A 19312-nucleotide genomic window follows, 5' to 3' on the forward strand; every position below is an offset into this window, starting at 1 on the left:
CCATTTTATTCCAAGTAACATAAGCCTGTACAGACATTCAGTACTACGGAATTAAATGTGGCTGCATGCAGAGATCTACAAAATTGCTGAAGACTTATTAAAAACAGGGGGTAATAATGTCATCAGTGTGCTCTTTTACAAACAATACATTAGTCAAAGAAAACATCACACCTAGCATAGCCTCTGGTTAATCACTTTTCCTGGAATTACTATGGCAGCTGGTTCTGTTCAGCATATATTAAATCCCATAATATAATTCATTTGGTGAAGTCCAAGGAAGAAGACAACCAGAAGGTGCACTGTAGCTCTAACATGTCGTTCCATTTTTATCAGACTCTTCACAAAAAGGGAATACCTCCCAATGAAAAAAAAAAAATGGAATTAATATGTTTGGGGGAACAGAAATGCGGTATTTCCCCAAACAGGCATTGTAATGATTACTGGGGGCAAGATTTTAGTTTTTTAGAAATGATTTTACTTAAAAATTGCTAGTTAGTAATGGAAACGTGTTCTTACACCTACTTACGACAAAAGGCATTGCTACAAGAAGGTCTGCATAGTTTAAATGAGAGTTAATCTCTCTTTCTAGAGGCATCAATCCCCATTTTGACCTTTCTAGTTGGACAAGAAAGTCCACCCCGCCACTCAATTTTATGAATAAAACCCAGCGGTAAAAATGTCAGAGTGAACTTTTTCCACAATTGTATTTCTTTTGAGGATCAAAACAACAGATTTTGTATTTTCTACTTCTACAATAGGGAATTGTGATTGGTAGAAGCTTTCACAGAGCCCATCTCAGCATTAGCTATAAAAGAATTGGCATTTCAAACCAATATTCCCTGAACAACTGTTATATTGCAAAAGCCATTTCTATGACTGCTTACTGGAAGGTATTATTAATCAACGCCTGTGTTGGTGGGGTGAGAAGAAAAGCCCAGAACTGAACAGACACGGAAACTGAACTACTGTCTTAAACTTTATCTAGCCAAAACCTTACCCAAAATTGACAACTGTAATTGGGCATAGATTACCCTCAGTCAATATCAAGGGAATGTTTTAACAGGATAAGCCTGCTTGGAGTAGAGTAATTGAAGGGACATCTGGGACTGACTTCAGATCTGTCCCAGATGAGCAGCAACACTGTTGGAAAGAGTGCTTGTCTATCAGCAGTGAAACTAGCACCAGCTCACTTGGTCATCTTGCTGACAACCTTTCCCAACAGCAATGCACCAAATTTCCAATGCACAGACTCATCTACAGAATTAGCCTGTCAAGATCATTCCTGAGGTGCTGTGCAGGAAAGGTGACATGGCCACTCAGGAACAAATTATCCAGTTTGGTGACAAGGAGTGCAGGGACACAATGGGAAGCCAGTAAGAATCGCCCACTCATCCCCTGCTGGAAGACAGGGATTTCCAGAAAAGAGGCAAAACCAGCTGCCATGACGAGTTATGGGCCTCAGGACAAAGGGTAGCTGGAAGCAATCTCAAGATGCAAGTGGGGAATCACTGGCAATTTTGACAGGTGGCTTGAGCAAACTGGACAGGCTGCATTGAGCACAACTTCTCTGACTCTACTCCAGGTGTATCCAGCTGTGTGTAACAAAAGACTTCTCCCGCAAGTGGTGTCCAGCTGGCACAGCTCACTGCCATTAGATTCACTTCCAAGGAAATAAAAGAATGGCTTTTAATCTTGCACTACAAAACACCATCACTACCCCACTAGCACATTTTCATTTCTAATGGTAAGCATATCATTTCTCCCAGCCCACAAATGAGGTAGCTAAAACAAAAAAGACTTGGTGAAAGTCATAGAGCAAATCTTTGTGGGAGAGAAGAAAAGAATTTGGTTACTTGATTTCCAGCCCATCAGCTATATATTATTTCCTACCATTCGTGGTGTGAACTTTACATTTCAGCTCTCCTTTAAGGAACAGACACTTAACTGGAGACATAATTGTCTCTGGCTACTTGAAGCAGTGATTCCCATCTATACTGCAGTCCTGTTGGTGATCTCTTCAAGTATCTTTGCATCCTACTTTAGCTCACCTTTCCATCACGATACTCTATTTTTTCCTGCACCGCTTCCTCACTTTTTCTTCTTTCTTGATGTGACGCTGATCTTCTAGATAATATTGATTTTGGAGGCTATATTATGAAAACATCACAGTCAGCGTTATATAAACAGAAATGTTTTAAACATATTTTCATTAATTTTAATCAACTGTGCAAAAAAGCATTTACTTTCACACACACACAGGAAGGCTGCCCTTCTTTCTGATATTGCCTTGCATTTGTAATGAATTTTGATCTTTTAGTCATAACTAGAAAAGTTGCACATTAACTCCAATTAACTTCAGTTTGCAAAGCAAGAGAGAGCATAGAGAAAGTCCAAAAATGAGGGGACAAAAGTGCATTCTGACGAACCTACACTACAGGAAATTGAGAGAATAAACACAAGAACAAAGAACAGAACTATCTCTGAATACTGGGTTACTGATTTGCAAAGAAAGGTACCTGTATTAGCTAGATCCACTCTGCCAAAACAAATTACATGGTTCTTTTAGCTGTAGGTAATGCTAACTATGTAACTAAGGGCTATTCAGGATGTTCCACATGCAATTTACTGTTACAATGAGTGCTCTTTGGACTATCTGGCAGCATAAAGGAGTCTTCAGTTAATTGAAATCTGGCACGTAGCATTCAAAACAGTTACTAGCTAGTGTTAATTACAGTTTGAAGATGTGATGCATTTTGAATTGTGGGATCCAAGGGAACAGGGAATACTGCTCCCCACAGGGCAATGAGATGCTCCCGTAAAAAGCTGTAAACACAGTGGCTGAAGTTGCCAGATTGGTCCCTAAAGCTCTGTGTCCGTTGCATAGCATAGGAAATGGGAATGGAAGATTTTCTTTTTCTTGATGTGTCTTATTTCAGTTCACAAATGGAAAGAAGGAAGTTGCTGGTCATATAAGAGCCAGAACCATAAGTTGCTCAAACCTTTGCTTCAGCATCCAGAAAAGCAGGAGAACTGTCTGTAGGTGCTTTGTTGTCATATGTAGTTATGCCACTTCTCCTGTGTGTAGTCACAAAAGCCACTTTATTCTGAGGTTTTAGTGATTTTTCTGTCTCTTTAAGATTGAGAGTCTCTTCTTCCTGAGCCAAAATTAAAATGTTAACTAGCAACATAAATGTATTAACATCCAACAGTTGTGAAGGAGTATCTTGATAAAGAAGTCTACTATATTATTTGTAAGCCATTGCAATATTGTTTTAAAGAGTGTACTTATCATGAGTAGAAGCATGAAAATAAAGCCAGGAGAGTATTGTTGCCAGCTAAATGGGAGTTAGCATGGTGTATATGAAAACTAAGATTACAGACTCACTGAATTATTTTATAGAGTTACATGGTGAAATACCTCTGTTTCTTCATTGTTACTGCAGGGTGCAAAGCTGCAAGTGTTGCTGGGGTTATGTGAGAGGGGCATGTCTTCTGAGGTATCTGAAATGGGCAAAGACTGGCCTATGAGAAAAAGCAAAGTAAAAGGGGTCATTGAAAACAGGAAAATTGCTGAATTACATGTTTCCATACCTATCTCAGAAGGTTTTTTAAAGATGCTAGCTCTCAGATTCTTGTAACACATTGCTTCTTATATTGATAATGTTTGCTAACAGCTTGCCAATCCTCCCAAAGGTGCTTTGTCCTGGACCAATAAGAAGTGCAGACCACATCTGTTCCCCATCTTCTGGGCTTCCAGGACAGCAAACTCTATGAGTAGATTGCAGGCAACAGCACAATCTGTTCTCCCTCTCTTGTAAAATAAAAATTTTATAATTCTTCTAAGAATCATAGGAGAGTTTTTGGTGACAACATATTGCCTGTAACTTGAGAGCTGGGGACCAGTGTCTCCGAGTTATTTGCAGACCACTCAAAGCAGTCAAAAAGTTCCCACAAACCTTACCTTTTACATAGGAAGATGAGTTAGGCTCCTTAAAAGCACTCAGATGCGAGACAGCTCCAGGTGATTTCCTGTCATCTGTCCTCCCAGTAGGAGCGGGTTGACGTACAACCTGAAGCAAAATGGAGAGGCCTGACATACAGTCATGTTTCACTGTAACATGGGAGCTATCAGTGACATGGCCAGAGTGCACTTCCCATTCCTAAGAGTTTAGCTGCCTGTGCACACGACCAGCTGGCTGATATGGTGCAGGTGCGTAATCTTTATTCAGACTGTTGTGAAGAAAGGGATGTGGGTGAAAGAGCTGGAAGAAGCCTGAGACAGGGCCCTCTCCCTCCTTTTCTTGGGAGCTGCATTTCAGCTGTGGCTCTCACACTTTGTTGTTGTTGGGTTGCATCACAGCCATGCCTGTGCCTGGCCCTGCACCTTATTGATCCAGACCCCAGCCCTGACCCATAGGCTGACTTCTTGGTGTAACCCCAGACCTGCCTCATCACTATGGGCTTTGACGATTGGGATTCTGGTCTGACCCTGACTCCCATCCCCAGCCTGCCCTTCTCCCTGGCTGTGTCAGTGGGATGGGCCCTGTCCTGCCAGAATCCCTGGGGAGCCCCTGATGTTCCCAGACCCTGGCCTCCAGGGAGCCACTGGCCCGTGCGATGCCCCGATGCTTGGTGCCTGTGATCACCTCTGAACTTTTTCTGAGAGCAGGGGGACAGGTTTCAAAGCATTCACCCATGCCCTGGCCTGCAGGTGCCCAAATAGCTCAATGTACAAACAGTCTCTAAGATAATTTCTGGCAAACACCCTGTAGTACCAGGGAGTGAAGACCAAGCAGCAGCTATGTGGAGATCATGATCCTGATCCAGCTTCTGAACAGTACTGTAAAAGGAAAATAAAGGCAGTCGAAATAGACCTTGCTACTGACTTACTTTTTCTGGTTCAAAAGGTGTCAGTCTTCCATGGTGAGGTGTTCTCCTGCCATTTGGTGTTGTGCTTCTGCCAAGGGAGCAGTTGGACGGTTTCTTTTCTTGATGTTCCTTTGTCACCAATCTCAAAAGATCAGCCCTTTGCACAGAGCTTTTTATTGCCTAAAAGGTTTGAATACATTTGTATTAAGTTGATATACACATCTTCTCATAGCATTAAAAATCTTTCTACAAAAGGTGCATCATTAAGTGTTTAAAACTTTTAGGAAAATATTTATTTTTGTATGTGGGCACACACACACACAAACACACACGTACGCACATTTTATACGTAATTCTCTATTTGAGGTCTTATTTTGCTTCCCACATTTGCTTCTCTACTTGGTCAATGGCACAATTCAAGGTCAATTGTAGGTGCATAGTGCGAGGCCAACAGCTGTTCTCAGGCTCTCATCCCTGGGTCCAACCACCCTGACAATAAAAGGAAAGATATCCCTCCCTGGGATACCACAACTGAGCTGACCTCAGTAAAATATATTGCGTGACAGTTCATTTTTACTTGCCAGATGTCCACACTTTTTACATTTTGCCTTCATACCTCACCATCAATCAAGGCTGACACAAGCCTTGTAGGACCTTAGGACAGATGTGAGTGACAGAAGGGAAATGAGATGTGAACAGTTTCAAACAAACTATAGCAGATATTTAGCCTGGAAAGATCACAGTTGCTCAAAAGCACTTCCCCAATTTTTCTTGGAGACGTTAGATCAGAGCACAGAGGAAACATACCTCATTGCGGTCTACAAATTCCTCACAAGGGGAAGTGGAAGAGTAGGTGTTGACCTCTTCACCCTGGTGACCAGTGACAGAAATCGAGGGAATGGCAGGAAGATATGCCAGGGTAGGTTTAAGTTGGATATTAGGAAAAGGTTCTTCACTCAGAGGGTGGTGGAGCACTGGAACAGGCTCTCCAGGGAAGCAGTCATGGCGCCAAGCCTTACAGCGTTCAAGAAGCATTTGGACAATGCCCTCAGACACATGGTGTGAATTCGGGGTTGTCCTGTGCTGGGAGAGGAGTTGGATTCGATGGTCCTTGTGGGTCCCTTCCAACTCAGGACATTCTATGATTCTATGATTCTATAAAATATTCCTTCACGATCACCATGAGATATAGGGATTTACACAGTGACTGCCGGGGGTTGGTAGCTGCAAAGAAAACATTACGCTGGTATGACAGGAAAACTGAGGTTGCACTCTTGGCTAATCAAAGCTTTGAAGGTACTGAACCTAAAGTAGAAATGCCTGACAGCGTGAGGCAAAGGCATAGTCTCACTGCCCACATTGCTGAAGTTGTCCCAGAAATGGCAAGGGATGATGTCTATGTCTGTCAGAACTGATAGGAGAAGAATCTCTAGCGAGTTTAACTGGTGAATGACTAGGAGCGAGCACATTCTGACATTTTGTCAGAAACAAAGAAACATTCAAAAGACACGTGGAAATGGTATCAGGTATTCTGATTTTGAAATGTCTCAAACACTGGAGAGTGGCTGCTTGGGAAGGTTAGTGTAAGCAGTCTATGGAAAGAATATATTTGCCATCAGCTTCATTTGCCCAAGTCCATGAACTATTGCTCAAGGGACATGGGACTAGCAAAGCACAAACACAGGAAGACTGCACAATTCCTTCTCTGACAACAGTCACTATGGCCATTTTTGACAGCTGTAAAATTTTCTCAATTTGATCAATTAAATTTAGGGGATCTGTTGGTGTTGTGGATAGATATCCCTTATTTATATTAATAAATGACATTACAACTTAATGGATGTTCTTAGAAGGAAGGAGCCAAGAAAGAAACTCTATTGCAACACCAGAAAGTTGTAGAATTTTAAAAGGCTAAACCTTTTCCTTCCTTTTAACATAGAGCTGCCTAGAAAGCCTGTTTTAGAAAAGGAGGCCTCATGAGCTATCTAAATGCCACCTTTGAAAAGGATGTTCAGAAGTCAACATTTACTGGTGCAATGCAATGAGTGATGCCTTAGCCCAGGGACAGAAACCTGTATAGGCCTTAAAATTATGATTAGAAGAGGCACTTGCTCATTCTTTTTAACTTAAAGAACTAACAAGCTCATGAAGTAGGATGTATTGGACTGCAAAAGTGATGGAGCAAGATGAAGCCAGAGCGAAAGAAGAGGTATTTCCATGAACATGATCAGGCTTGTTCCCTATGTTCTAAAGAACAACCAATTCAGTTGAGGGAGCCTCCATGCAGAACAGTGTTAGTAAAGGTACTCCAGCTTGCTACATATACCGTTGTAAAAGCTGCTGGTTTCAATTTTTATGCATCACATAGATTACACATTTTTAAATTATACACTAACATACCTATTTTTAAAGCAATAATGTCAGAGGAATCAAGAGAGGCTTAGTGAATTACGTGTGGCCTCTGTTTTCATACAGATGGATATCATTCTAAGAGATAGATAGTTTCATAAATCATAGCAATGACTGTAACCCAGGCAACCACTGCAATTTAACTCTACAGTTTTAAGAGACTCAAGTACTCAGTATTTGGTTAATCACACATGATAAGGTTCTTGATAAAGATTCTCTCAATTCCATCACTTTCATAAACAAAGTCATCAAATTATCTCAATAAATCTTTTTACTTTTCTTCATTGGAAACATGTGGATCGCCAGTAAATGCAGACCCTTGATACAAAGGGGTTGCAAGGCTGGAGGAAGAAACGGCCTCCCAACATGCACAAGGTAGATCAATTGTTTCCCGTCTCTGCTAAAAACAGAATAAAAATTAATCAGCTGATTAGCTGGTGAAAACAAAAGGGATGGAGTTACTTCAGAACTAAAAGAACAGGTAGGCAGCAGAAGATGACAGCTCATTTTGGATTTTTCTCATGGGGGCTAGCAAAGCACAGATCAAATAACTGTCAGTGACACTGATCCTGCTTTTAGCAAAAGAGACCAGGTGGCCTCTCAAGGTTCCTCCAGTCTTACAGATCTACGCTATTAGGCAGGCAGTGGAGAGCAGGAGGAGGTGGTGTTACTCAGGGTCCACCTAGACCATAGAAACTTTAAAAATACAATGTTCTCCTTGATCTTCATGCTCAACAATAATCCTTTAATTTTTCTAATGATCTTTTTCCTCCCAGATGTTAATACCTACAGTTCTTCGTCATTCTGATACAAATCAAATTCTGGCAACCTCTCATTTGTCAATTCCCATAAATAAGTATCTCTTATAACCTTCAAATATCAGTTTCTGTCATGTAGAATTTGCATTTCCACTAACAGATCAGAAAGCTGAGAAAAAGCAACAAATACTCATGGATAAAGCAGTGAAAATGCAAATGCTATAAAAGTCTGTCTGCATATTCCCAGAACTCATACTTCCCTGCTTCAGAGTTAGTAAATGGTCAGGAAGGACATTCACAGACAAGGAAATAACATGCTCAAAGGTCATCAAAATCCATCTAATAAGATTGGAAATAAGTACATTTGACCTTGGTTGAAACTTTTCCAACAAAAACATTAAGAAATGTTCTCAGTATACTTTTCAGTAGAACTCCCCCCTGTGCAAATTAATGTATCTTTTGTCATAGAAATCACTAACATCTATCCATAGTTGCACATCTGGCAGGAAACTGGCAACTCGTTCCTGCCAAATGTATAATGTGATGCATTCAGAAATCAGCTTATTTGGATAAAATTCATATTAATTCATATTAATTATTAATAACTATTAACCATTTTGGCCAACTTGTACATCTTTCAAGCCATATTCTTGAAGAATCACTAATGTTATGCAGTTAAAATGGACATTTATCTTGTCTCACTAAAGCACAGCTTGAAGTGTCCACTTCCTCACCAACTAGGTCATGCTACGGTACAAACAGAAATTATCATTAATAAAAGTATTATAGGCAACCAGGATATGTCTTTTTCAGAGATGTAGAACATCTCTGGGATATGGGGTTTTTTTTCATAAAATCATGTCTTCCAAAAATCTGTGTCTTTAACCTGTGCTGTTCATTATTCAGACTTGCTCCCCAATTGTTTTTGTATATAACCTCAAATTCTATTAGCTTTGTCAGACGTTAAGTGCTGTTCTGCCTTCTTGGTTACAGCTGATGAAACTCACCAGTCCTAGCTAGCTTTAATTTAAGTATCTTATACAGGTATACACATGTCCCTGTGGCATGCATCTCTACTTCTGTTATTCAAGGTTATCCCATTCACGTTGATGTGTTCCCATTCACAGTTTCTCAATTTTGGACAGAAACAGCATGAGAGTTTGTTTTATCTACATCCAAACCTTAGAATTGTCCAGATTCACAGAATCTTTAAGGGAAAGCATCCACTGGCTAGAAAGAGAGCTCAAATACAAAGGAAACACAAGTGAGTCACCATGTTCAGATCTATCGCTACAACACAGATTTTGGGCTTCTGTTTAATGTTCCATTTACCTGAGCCTTCAGTTCTAGATTCAAATAGTCAGCAGCCACTCTATTCACTGCAAGACCTTCTTCTGCCATCAGATCAGATAAAGAACGTGTGTCTGTCAAACATTTCAGAGTTCACTCAGGACATCTGGGCACTATGCCTACCAGTCTAGCTCATGCTTGTAGTGGATTCCAGTTGGATTGGATCCAATGCTGTCTGGATGGTGAAAGCTCAGATAACAGCGAGCCCAAAAGTCTGCTGTCCTCAACTTCCCCCTTTTCAGAACTGTTGCTGAAGCCACAATATTTTTTGCACATGGCTGTGTGCCACAGGAGGAAAATGAACTCGAAGGATCTTAGGGAGTCTCTATGTAGAATAAATGTTTCTGTTTTTTCCTCATTTTGCAAGAGTGTTTGAGACGTTCAGATGAAACAAACTCTTTCATACCTTGAAAATTGCCAGGGTAAGTACCAAAGATAGCTTTTTGACTTTACTGGCCACTTTAACTGCAGGTAGTATATCCCATGTTACTTGTCTGGCTTGTAATTCTGTCCACCACAGCACAGAGGAATGGAGAGATCCCAGCTGTAGAAGGGACTGGGGAGATCCGACATCAGTATAGAACAAATAAAACAATTTCCTGCAACTGAACCCTCCACCTTCTAACTTATAAACAACATATATTGCTTAGAAATGTAGCCAATCCTGAAGGCAGGCACAAAACATCTGCACCCTCTTTGAAGTTACTATTTCACACATGACTCACTCTGCCCTTTAAGCATATTCAGTTTAGAGTCATTCTTATCATTATGTCTTTTGATATCTGGCACCACGCAGGATTCACTAAAGCCACTGTCTAGTGACTTTCAAGCCACACACTGTCACGATAAGTGGAGTGGAACAGTTGCCTCCTTTCTCATCTGACATGTTTTACATTTGATTTCAGTCCCTAAACAGGTAGAGAGAGCAGTATGTTGGCTAATCTGAGCTAAGTTTTGCTTTAGCCAATGGAGTCGGGAGATTAGTTTCCAGTAGGTAGGAGGAATTTCAGAGAGACAGTTCACTTGAACAAAGAACAGATTTCAGCTAAATGTGAGCAAAAGGAAGAAAGGGGACTTGTAATAACCAAGATGCACATAATAAGAAGCAAGCAAGAAATACAAAACCAAGAGAAAGAAAAGCACAATGAGATATTTAGATGTCTATATATTCTAAACAGTGAGATGTGTAAGAAATGTGGTAAGCTGGCTGTGGAGGAGCAGTCATAGAGACACCAGTCAGAAACAAGCATCTCACTTGACATACTGGGTTAACTTGTCACAACTTGTAAAAGGCTGAGTGATTTTCCCTCTGACTTTATCAGGCGAAGGCCTCTAGTGCTTGTTGGTAAGTAAGACCTCAAATGGCAAAATGCTGGATTTATAGTTTGCTGAAGCAAGGTGTGGTGGTTCCCTGTAAAACCAATCTGTGAAGTAGCAGGTACAATGAATTCAGAGCATATCTGCAAACAACAGGCAATTCAGTTAGGTCTGGAAAAGGAAAAAAGTTTAGTCTCCTGCTACTGCAAAATCAGAAGAAAAACTACAAGCAAAGTTATGCTGAATCACAGCACAAGCCCACTGCAAGAAAACATGACCATGCTTATACAGAGACTTTCATGGCACAAATTTTGATTCCAAAGAACATTCTCTTAAATAAATATTTGAAACTGTGGAAAAGTGACTACTGGCAATAGGAATGCATACTTTGCTATTCACGTCTCTAAAGAAGTGTTTCTGAAAAGAGGTCTTTGGCCCCACAAGAGAGATGCTGTGGCTCTTCTGATTGTCTCTCCATGATCTTTCTTCTTTTTTGGATGAAGATGCTGTCTCTCGCAGAATAGCTTCTGCAACCTAATGGAGAATTTGTTATAAATATATAATTTTAAGTTCAAGTCTCAGCCGGTAGAATCAAACAACCCTCAAAACCATCTGGTTTTCTGTTGTAATAAAAATAATGATATTTAAACACAATGTATGAAATTCCACATCTTGTTCTGCTAGGGACTGAAACTCCCCAGTACCAGACACAACAATCTTTGTATATGGCATTCTACCATCTTTATATACAGCATCCTAATATTACTCTCACACAACAAAAATCTTCAGTGGCTTGAGCAGTTGTTCTACATCACCAAATGATCCAAAGCATGTCCCTTGCTTTTATGGGAATGTTAGTATTTTTTCATTCTGTACATGTGACTCTAATCTATTTTTTTCTGACCTCCACAATGTATAAAAGTATGAGTCATATGAACAGATAGGTTTGAGAAAATTAAAAATAAAGTTAAATGTAACTTGAAATGACATTTTCAATGGAACTTAATAGTGCCAGGTGAAAAATCTCATCAACGAGTACATTAAAATCAAATAAAAAGAGAGACCAAAACTTCTTCACTCCATAAAGCAAAGGACAGGTTAATTGGTGCTTCTAACGTCTTTTAAAGATACATTACTAGAAATTAGATTTGCAAATTAGGGAAATACATAGGAGTAAATGGCTCAATTTTATTTTCTCCTAGGTTCAGCCACTCTGTGGAAGAGTAGGATTCATCTCACCAAACTGCACCACTAGAAGATAATTATCTGTTCGCGTCACCTTGATGAAACTGATCCCTCTTTAAAGGCACATATTTTTCTCCCTTGAATACACAAGGAGATGAAATGACCCACTCAAACTAGACTTATGTCTTTTGAATTCTAGTCTGAACCATTTAATTTCACCAAGACTTGCTATCTCCTGTGTAAGAAGTGGGTAACAGCATTCTTCTCCCTTCCTTTAACTCCCTTAAATGAAGTTACTCAGTTATATAGTAAGGTAGCAAGTAACTCTACAAGTGTATTAAACAAATGGAATACTGAATGAGAAAGGGCAATAGAATCTGTTAACCTATGATTAAACCTCTTTGATTTCAGGAGATCACCAGAGACATTTACACTAGCCAGCTATATTTTCCACCCTGATTGTCTCTCCTGCTTCACTCCCATTCAGGAGTTCACATTGCGCTTTTGTAAGGCAGGCCACTGACAGTGTTTCCTTCCCAGAAAGTTTACAGCACAAAATAAGAACTGAAATGAGATTTAATAAAAGGTCCCACTGTGTCTATCGCCAGAAACCAGGCTGCATCTGGCTGAAGAGCTGTTTTATTAAAAAGGTAAATGGCGTAATGTCCTGGTTTGGCCTAAACCTGAAATTAATTCTGGTATTTATGTATATAACTGTCACGGTTTACATAAATACCAGAATTAATTTCAGGACACTTTAGTTGTGTAATTTAGGTACTTAATGTAAATTAGTTATCTAGACTCCCTCCTTAGTTAGTGGAGGGAGACATCTGCCCTTATAGACACTGATATAAGTGTCTAAGATAGGTTGGCTGAATCACATTATAGAGGTATCCACCTCATGGATAACTAAGGCTAAGTGGAAGAGGACCACTCAAAAAGCATATTTTAACATGACTTACTATAGAGCTGATTTTCTCCCCTTAGGCTAAGCATGGCAGGAATGGAGGAACAGTATTCACACATGCCAGCTCCAAAGAAAAACCACACCTGAATTTTTCAGACACTATTAAGCAGATAATATCTTCCAGTACCGGGGTCTCTGGTTTTCTGTCCATGAAATTCACAGCTTCTGGGTTTTTTTCCGCTTTCCATCTCTGATGTTCTGAAACTCTGAGCTCATCTCGAAGCTCCATGTTCTGCCTGGTCAGCAACTCAACCTGGTCTCTCAGCTTGCCGTAGGCAGCATGCCAGCAGGACTCATTTCTCTTGAACTCCTCCTGCAGTCCTGCAATCTGCTGTTTTAATATCTACCAGTAGAAAAGAAGTGTGTCATGTCATTGCCTGCTCTGGACTAGGCATGCCCATCTTACATACCCAGAAGGAAGCATGGAGTCTTTTGTTCTGCTTAAAGGTCTACAGTATAAAGGTCTTCAATAAAAAGGTCTGCAATATTAAAAGAACACATTTGAAATGATTTCTTAAAAAAAAACCAAACAAACCACTACCCTGCAAACTCCTGTATTTAAAACAAACCAAATGATACAAAGCGAGCAGAGAGAAGTCCTTGGATGTGTGAAGGAAAATCAGGAAATGCAAACTAATCATGCAAATAAACACCATTGCATGTAGATGTTTTCAAAAGAAGGCAAAGATACAAGGTATATTTTAATAGCAAAAACGTCATTTCATCAGATCTTCATGTAGTGACAAGGGCACATGATTAATTAAATGGTCCTTACAAACATCAGGGGATGGCAAAGACATAATTTTCAATTGAGTTCAGGAAAATGCAAGTAGTGAAATTTGGTGCATTTTGGAGAGGACTTTCCATATACATGCATCTCCATTATTTTTTCCTACTCCATTTTTTCCTCACCCATGCTGATGCCAACACTGAATCCTCTTCCTTCAAAGCACTCATGCTGGATACTGCAAATGTGATGTTACACACAGAATCACAGAAACAACCAGGTTGGAAGAGACCTCAGGGATCATCGAGTCCAACCGTTGCCCTGACACCACCCTGTCAACCAGACCATGGCACTAAGTGCCATGTCCAGGCTTTTCTTAAACACATCCAGAGATGGTGACTCCACCACCTCCGGCCCCAGAACTGAGTTGTGTTGAGTTATGTTGGTGGAGTTAAGCTAGAAATGTGCAGTTTGTTCTGTAGTCAACTAATCATCACGTGCAACTCTTTCCTACTTTCCCTTCACTTGTGTATCTGCCCACTTGTGACCTCATCAGCACCCTTTCTTTTCTGTGAGCTGTCTGGTTAAAATTTGGCACACCCATTGGCCATTTTGAAGAAGCAGCAGACTTCTGAACTTGGGAATCACACACATAAGTGTCTCAGAAAGTGTTTTGTAATTGTTTTATGGAAAACTAACTTTTTGAACCTGCAGTCATTATGTTATCAGGTGGGAACAAAAGATTAAAACAATTCTATCAAATTTCATCTCTAGGGCTAGACCTAGTCAGGAAACACAATTATTCCATGGCAGAAATTCTAACTTTTTTTTTTTTTAAATCCCAGGTCAAAATAAAACTGATGTTTCAAAATATTGTGCAGAGAGGATATTCAAAATATTTTTATTCAAAACACAAAAATAACCTCACTGAAACAGTTAATAATTTCCTGTTGTAAACGTTACCTCTAGAGAAGTATGGAACGTGAACAAAAAAAACATTCACTATGTGTATGGTACAAAAATATGTACTTAAAAAATCTACAAATGAAAAATTAAGAAAGTATAGAAAGTTTGAACAAAGTACTATCTTGCCAGTTTCATTTGTTCTGAAAAATTTCTGGTCAAGAAAATCATTGAAATTGTCAGTTTGCTGTCAAACATATCAGTTTGGTTTAGACATCCTTTTGCAGCAGAACATTGTTCCAGACATTTCTGACCATTACCATTGCCTACTTTTTTATCCTATAAAAATATAGCTTTTAGCTGCCCCCATCTCCTTTCTCACTCTCACACGGGTTACCATTTTTTTCTTCTCTTTATCAGTGACTCTTCTAGAAAATTACTTGAAGTCATATTATGTATAGCTATTTTTAACAGGGATAATAGCCACAGATACTCAGAGATTACTTTATCATTAAGGAAGCTGAAACAGAGAATTCAAACAGATAGAATTCCCTAAAGGAACTTAGAAGAAACCACAGTAAATGACTCAGGGATGTTATTAGGCAGGTTAGGTTGTTAGATACACAGCTAGATATTATCAAAATACGTCAAAGCCAAAGGTCAGGATAATTTAAATAAAAAAATCAACAAACTCCCAGCTCAGGGATGAGAATAGAGAATGATGGCCAATAGCTCTGTGCCACTGGCACACTGTCTCTTTATATCAAAAAGATGTAAAGCCCGCTATTGCAGGAGTTGGAAATTTTTCAAGAGCCAGCTCAGATCTGGGAAAACCAGTACAAGGAAGTACAAGGAACATGGGAACCTCCCAACCTTACTTGCAAAATAAAAGGCACAGCTTAATTTTCTTCTTATATAAAGAAAGTGGGATGTACACTTAAAACACAAACCAAAGCAATGTCCTATTAACATGAAAAATCTTCACTGTACACACAATTGTCCTCAAGAAGTAGCACGAATAATTGGCCATCTGTGACAAATGGAAGGATTCAGGTACTACCATAAGATACCTGCATGGAAAGATATTAATTGATGAGAACTGCATATTCATTCTACAGAAGACAGCTTACTTGTATTTCTTCTGATTTCACATTTTCTCCAGTGCCTCTAGCTGTTCCTTTGAACTTGCTATGGGCAATATTTTCTTTCTGCAGTGGGTGAATCTGGTCTCTATTGTATTCCAAAGGGTGAGTCAGCTCCTGGCTCCTGACAGTCTTGAGCTGGTCCATTCGTATTCTGTTCAGAAGGTAAACAAAGAGTATGAAGTTGGCATAAAGACTATAACAAAAGACTGCCTTTAGATGCGCCTTCTTTGAGCACGATTTTTGGAGGGCTTGGGCATGTCCCATATATGCTGATACTGCTGGGAGTGGCAACAAGTTATCAGCAATTGTCAAAATTGAGGTCCATCACTGGCAACACTCATGCATGCATTCAGCTGCAAAATTTAGTCTATTGTGCAGATGGAACAATTCTCATCGAAATTCTCTGACAATGTAATGACCATGAACTTAGAGGCTTTTAAACACATTTTCTGTTCAGAGAGATAGCTGAATCAGGGCAGACCTGCAGAAGGCACAGCTTGTTCACTGACATTGCAACTATGAAGCACTTCATCATGCAAGGCTGGGAACTGAGCTGTATTTCCAGCAGCCCAGTCATTCCTACAAAGGAGAACAGCCATGGACCTGAGTGAAAGGTGATAAAGTACTTTAGTTTCCATAGGTAAATATAGTTCAAGAGTTAAATGTGGGAGCTCAGCACCCAGAAGAGATTTTGCCTTTGAACTCAATGTTTCAAGGCGTGAGTGGTCTGGAAGCACACTTAAAAACTCATCAAGAGGGGAAGAGTATAAATCTTTACATATCCTCAAATGGAGTATATTTCTATGACTATGATCCAGCTGCTTAGTTAATTTTTAATATGATATTAAATTATTTGTTAGCTTCCTGCTTCAGCTCACTTCATGACCTATAGCCACCATCTGGCCATCACTATTACTTGAAAAGCAACAAGAGCTACAAGAGGCAGCCACGACCTCATGTTTTCCTCTCTGTAATGGAATTTAGCACTTCAGCAGCAAAATATGAAAGTTCTCAAAGATACTCTGAGATACATGAACTCTCCATATCCTACTGCTCTTTACAGTTCATTGCCTAATTTTTTTTTAGTTGTTTTCTATCTAAACAAGCCTAGCTAATATTCTGGTTAAAGGCACGCTAAAAAAAGTCTCATCGATAGTTAATAGAAGTATTAATTCTCCTCACGTTAATACAGTTAAATTAGGAAATACAGCCCCTGCATGATTATGTCCAGCCTACCACTGGACCAGTTGCCCTGAAATACAATATACTAGAACAAAAGCAAGATGCAAAGTTCTATATGCAACATCTTCCACTGAAGACTGAACAGAACTGTCTTAAGTTTCTTGCATCCTGTAAAATAAAATCCAGATAGATATTAATTCGAGCAGCTCAGCTGATATCAACCACTTCAGAATGGCACAAGAGTTACATCTGTACAAATAAACTAATCAGATCTGGAGCATGAACCCAAGCGTGCAATTGCCCAGAGTGCCATATTACTAGCATGACCTCTGGTCTTGGCATCAGCCATCTAGCACTGTAGTAGGCAATGCTGGGCAAGGTTTGGAGGTTAGGTTAGTTTGGTTAGTTACCCTCCTGGGCTGGAGGGTAAGACAGGTTAGTCATAGACGTGTTATGCTGTGCTGCTTTGCCTCAAGGCCAGCAAACAGACCTTGGCCTGAGGAAATGTAATAACCAACGATGCCAGGAGCACACACAATACTTCTTTGGAGCCTCAGACGATCTGTTCATACCCTAGCTATAAGTTGCAAACAGGAGCTAGGTGCACATCACAGATAGAAAATATAGAAAAAAAGGCTAAGTACGTTGTGCTAACTCAAATTCTTGCATAAATCCCGGGCATACCTCTGAATGAGGCACATTGCAGCAGACTGGCTGTGAGGCAAAAACATACATGAAGCAAAGGTCTTTTTCCAAGAAAAAGCCTTTTAGCAAAATGCATATGGGAAAAAAACCAAACCTGGTGGTTACTGCTGTTGGTCCAGAAAGAGTGCAGGTTCAATACTACAAGGAAATTATGTATTAAAAATGGCAAACAAGTTGTCCTTGTTGAAGAAACAAGGAAATGACCATCATTGAATCCTCTGACTGATGTCAGGAGTAACTCCCTCAGTGCTGCAAGGTTGGAGCCACAGGCTACTGCCTTGAGTGCTCTCCAGGCTCTGTTAGGCACCAGACACACACAACAGACTACATCCCAATGGTTTTCACCCTTTTGCCTGTATTATTTGTGCCTGCAAAGGTCTAGAAACAAAGTGCTTGGAAACGAGAGAATGGATAGACTGGGCAAGTCCAGGCATGTTGTGCTGCTCTCAAAAGGATTTTCATTGCTTCCAGTGAGCACCTGTTGTCAACATGGCACAAGTGAAATGCTATCAATGTAGTGGCAATCTTGTGTTCCTAGTAGGCTTACTGGTTTAAAAATAGGAAGCAGGTTCTCGGATTGCATAAATCAGCACAGGGCCAGTGCAGTCAAGGAGCAGAAGCTGCCTTTCACAATTAGTTTTAGCTCATAAATTTAAAAAAGTGAGTGAAAAGTTGCACACATTGTACTAGGCAGGTATTTTTGGTTAAATATCTGTGCGAAAATGCTAGGGGCTACTATGGTTAATGCCATTAATAGATCCACAGAAAGCTCTTTAAAAAACCTGCACTATTATGAAAAAAATCAAAGCCATGTCATCTCTAAGGCAGCACTGTCAGCAGGCAGAGAATGCAGTGCTGGCAGAGAGTGCACTGCAGTAATTCTGCACCACTACATCCCTCTACAGCCAAAATTTACACCAGCAGCACCTAATTTCATTAGTAGTTTTATGAACTGAATCCCACAAATATTCACATCTGGAACGCGTATCAGAGTCAGCTGGCGATCATCTTCCAATATGTTTGCAAGATCACAAACAAGAAGAATCTTTAACGACATAATTTATTTTAAGACATTGAAACTATTTTGCTAAAAGACAGCTATAGAAGGAAATCATACAAACTGATAAATGTCACTCAGAAATATCCTTTAGCACTAATCCCACGGTCTTTGAAATCAAAAGGAATAAACAAGCAGATGTGAAAAATAATTTCTTAGTTTGCATTATGTATTAAAAATCCAAACCAATAAATTATGCTTATTTGGCACTAGTTAAGAACTAGGCTTGAAATGTAAAAAGGAAAAGAATCTCTCCTGTGTTTACAGGAGACGGTACCTAGTAATATCTAACAGATTTCATCACATTAAAAAATATATATTTAATTTTATTGTAAGCATGCCAGATATTCATTAGAGGTATTTGCATAACCTGTAATTAGGTACCGTTGTGATGGCACTTCCATTCCAAACCCCATAGTTGCAAAACTTATTTCTTACGGGATTTTGTGGTAAGGAATTATTTCATTTCTATGAAGATGTAAAACAAAACAAAACCAAAACAATTTTCAGCATGTAATAATTACAAATTACAAAAGCAAATCTCTCGATGATCTTTCGAGGTCCCTTCCAATCCCTAACATTCTGTGATTCTGTGATTCTGTGATTCTGTGACTTTTCAAGTTATTCATCTATCCGGTACGAAACACATCCTCAGTCTAGTCTGAAGATAGGTATTTCTGAAATAACAATGCTGTTGGCCTTGACATATGCTATACACTTTTTGTTAACTCGGAAATA

General features: G+C 39.6%; 1 pseudogene; it reads right to left on the reverse strand.

Annotated features, from left to right (window-relative positions):
• Positions 1 to 19312, reverse strand: part of LOC137672588 (centromere protein J-like) — a 35055-nt pseudogene that overhangs the window by 2838 nt on the left and 12905 nt on the right.

Source organism: Nyctibius grandis, chromosome 1 (assembly GCF_013368605.1).
Source record: "Nyctibius grandis isolate bNycGra1 chromosome 1, bNycGra1.pri, whole genome shotgun sequence".
Taxonomy (NCBI): Eukaryota; Metazoa; Chordata; class Aves; order Nyctibiiformes; family Nyctibiidae; genus Nyctibius; species Nyctibius grandis.